The sequence below is a fragment of the Echinops telfairi genome, unplaced genomic scaffold (assembly GCF_000313985.2).
Source record: "Echinops telfairi isolate 266 unplaced genomic scaffold, ASM31398v2 ScPeMD7_2010;HRSCAF=2546, whole genome shotgun sequence".
Lineage (NCBI taxonomy): Eukaryota > Metazoa > Chordata > Mammalia > Afrosoricida > Tenrecidae > Echinops > Echinops telfairi.
The window spans coordinates 5,175,557-5,179,273 of record NW_022105908.1 but is presented as its reverse complement, the minus strand read 5'-3'; the positions used below and the strand labels follow the sequence as shown (position 1 = coordinate 5,179,273).

General features: G+C 44.5%; 1 pseudogene; it reads left to right on the top strand.

Annotated features, from left to right (window-relative positions):
* Positions 1–2,015: 2,015 nt before the first annotated feature.
* On the top strand, positions 2,016–3,011 carry LOC101651995 (annotated as a pseudogene).
* The last annotated feature ends 706 nt before the right edge of the window (positions 3,012–3,717 follow it).

The window sequence follows — 3,717 nt, the reverse complement described above, 5'->3', positions numbered from 1 at the left end:
GTGGCCTCAGGTGTGACGGAGGAGAACAGAACTCCACAGCATCCTTTTTTGCCTGTAGGCTTTGTAGAAGCAGGTCTCCAGAGCCCTGGGAAGGCTGGACCACCAGCCTGCAGTTCCCAGCTGACCACACAGCTTGTACCATGCAGGGATTGCTAGGACTTGTCTGCCAGATGCCCTGTGCCGGTCACTTGTCTTCTGAGTGTGGGGAAGCCCTGTGCCTCCTGAAGTCTTCCAGCCACAACGGACACCTCCTTGTCCCTCAGGTCCAAATGCACACGTTCGCTTAGCCTGGGGACAGATGCCATACACCTAGTGTGCTTGGCACAGATGGAGGAGGGAGGAACCGAGTCCTGCAGTTGCTTCCAGTGGTTTCCCAGACAGCAGCCCTGATAGTCATGCTTCTGCTCTCACGCTTGTGTTTGGCGTGACCCACGCACAAAGCCAGTTGCCTTTGACTCTCTTCTGCGTTTGATTCAAGGGCACTGAACATGTGTCGGAGTCAAACGGTACTCTAGATCGCTTCCAACTGAGTTTTGGAGATTGACAGGCCTTTCTCTTGAGGTCCTTGCTGGGGGCGGAGGAGCTGAGATCACCAAGCTTCAAATCATGAGGCAAGTATTTGCTCATTTGTTCCCCAGGCGCAGATCATGGGAAACACAGGGAAATGGCATAAATGATGTCACTCGGTGGTCATTGCAGTCCATGGCATGAAGTGAGATGTGCATGCACTGTTGAATGGAAAAGTGTTCTGTTCTGTGAAACTTTATGCGAGTCACAATAAACAAGGTAAGAGAAAGAAATAAACCAGAGTGTCAGCGGGAAGGCAGATAGCTAAGTTTACAGCTAACTCTCCTGATCCTGTCTTGACTCCTACATAGATTATTATTATTATTTGTTGTTGTTGTTGTTGTTGGAAGGGGGCTTTTCTTTCATAACTCTTTGTGGTCTGAGCTGCTTCTCTGTTGCTTTTCATATGAATTACATGGCTTCTGTATTGCAAACCTTTCCCCTCCAGATGCAGTATTCATTGCTCTATTTCAGGAGTTCTTGGCATCAGGTCAGCTCCAACCCAAGGCAACCTGACCAAATGACACATTGCCCATGTCTATGCCACCTCCATGATCATTAGGTATGCTTGAGGTCACTGTAGCAGCAACTGTGTGTTCTGAGAGCCTTTGAGTCCAGGGAACACAAGATCCGTAATATTCTATGTGGTCCATAAGGGTTTCGTCAGCTAATTTTGGAAAGCAGCGTGCCAGACCTTTCTTCCTTGTCTCTTTTAGTCCAGAGGTTCCCTGAAGTCTTCTTGTGTTCTGCTTGTGTCTGACACACTGGTGGCACAGCATCGTGAATCATAGACCGCCTCACACAACCACCACGGGGAGTCAAAGCCAGGTGGTGGGAGTCACCTTGATTTCTCCAAGGGCAGAAGAAAACATGTTACTAATCAGAGAGGAGGGGGCTTTAGAATGTTCATGGTAAAATGGAATGAAAACATAATGATACTTATTTAGCTGGATGTGCCAAATAAAATCACCAAACAGAATATGTCCCTGGTCTATGTTTTGCTTAAGAATGAGCAAAGAATGTAGACTTTGCCCCTAGCTCCTCATATTAAAGGGGGCTCTGGTGATGAAGTGAGTTAGGTGGTAGACTGCTAATTACATGGTAAGAAGTTCAAAACCACTAGCCTCTCCTTGAAAGAGAGACGAGACTTTCTGCTCCTGGAAGGAGTTACAGTCTCGGAAGCCCACAGGGGCAGTTCCTGTAGAGTCTAGATGAGTTGGAATTGACTCCATGGCAGTGAGCTTGGCTTCGTGGTGTTCTCATGTGGAATGGTAGCTTCTTTTTCTCCCACATTCATGACAAAATTGAGAAACACCCATTGCTGTCAGGTGGTTTCCGACTCATAGCAACTCTATAAGAAAGAATAGAAAATGGAAGCAAGTTCGGTGGACACCAGTGGTGCTGTCTTTGGCAAGGACGTTTCCAGGGCTGCAGCTCTTCTTAAAGAAATGGGACGCCAGTCATCAGATACTGAAGAAGAAAGCCGAAGTAAGAGAAAAAAGATGCACCATAGACGGGCATCTTCAAGTAGTTCTTCAGACAGTAGAACATATAGCCGAAAGAAAGGTGGGAGGACATCACGGTCAAAGTCAAGATCTTGGTCCAGAGATCTTCAGTGTCATTCACATTCTTATGGCAGAAGATGCATGCATCGATCAAGCAGTAGCTCATCTTATGGCTCAAGAAGAAGTCGAAGTCGATCAAGGGGTTGAGGGGAATCCTACAGAGTTCAGAGGTCTAGGTCAAAAAGCAGAACAAGAAGGTCCAGGTCAAGACCTCGTCCACGCTCCCATAGCCGAAGCAGTGAAAGGTCCAGTCGCAGAAGAACCCGCAGTGAATCCAGAGATAAGGAAAAGGGAGAAAAGGAGAAGGATAAGGGAAAGGACAAGGAATTGCTTGACATCAAACGTGGGGAATCGGGAAACATCAAAGCTGGATTAGAACATCTGCCGCCAGCAGAACAGGCCACAGCCAGATTACAACTGGTTCTCTAAGCTGCTGCAAATGCTGATGAAGCATTGAAAGCCGAAGAAAGAAATGAGGAAGAAGCAAAAAGACGAAAGGAGGAAGATCAAGCCACCCTGTTAGAACAAGTGAAAAGAGTCAAAGAACTGGAAGCTATTGAAAGTGATTCTTTTGTTCAGCAAACATTCAGATCAAGTAAAGAAGTCAAAACGGCAGTGGAGCCAAGTGAGTGGAAGCCTGCAACTGCCAGGATCCGGACCAGCTTCCGGGGCGGCTGAGCCGCCCGGTGCTGAGAAGGAAGTAGACCCCAGCAACATCCCAACTGCCATCAAGTACCAAGATGACAATTCTCTTGCCCATCCAAATAGATTTATTGAGAAAGCAGAGCTGAGGGTAAATGGTTCAAGAGATTAATCGCTCTCCGACGAAAACGGCTAATGGGCAGTCATGGAATATGCATATGTTGGAATGGAGAGTAACATTAAAAGTCTAGGTTTTTAAATCCCCCAACATTAACTTTTTGCTCTTAAAAATAATTTAGCTAATTATATAAAGAAATCAATCCCATTTAATTCTGTTCCCATTTAGGCAGGCTTGAATATGTGTTACTTTGAACTAAGGCAAACCCTGTGAATATTGAAACTAGTATGAAATTTAATACTGAATGAAAGTATTATGCTCTTAATAAAGCTAATCACAAAATACTGATATTGATATAAATAGTACACAGGATTGTTTCTGAGTAAAATTTGAAAAATATCAAATGTTCATTTTTATAAAGTTTTGGTTACTGTACATGTAAGAATCAAACAACAGCCTATAAAGATGAGATGTCATTGACCTTGTATTAAAATAATTTTAAAAATCTTTGTTCACCTTTTTAAAAATGTTTAGGTACAATAATAAACTAGAATATTGAATACAATATTCAAACAATGAAAAATATAAAGAAAGAATAGAACTGCCCCATAGGACTAATACAAATAGGCTCTATGTCCCCTCCCAATGTAAATATAACTCATGGAACTCACAGCGGGTGGACAGGTAACTCCTCTACTCTCAGAAAGAGACATGCACTCTTTAAAGTCACACCCACAGAGGGAGCAGAAACAAGCAGACGTCACTGAATTAGCCTGTCCCCTAGTACAGGGCCTGGACGTCCTGACTAAAAGGCAGATGGGTGGC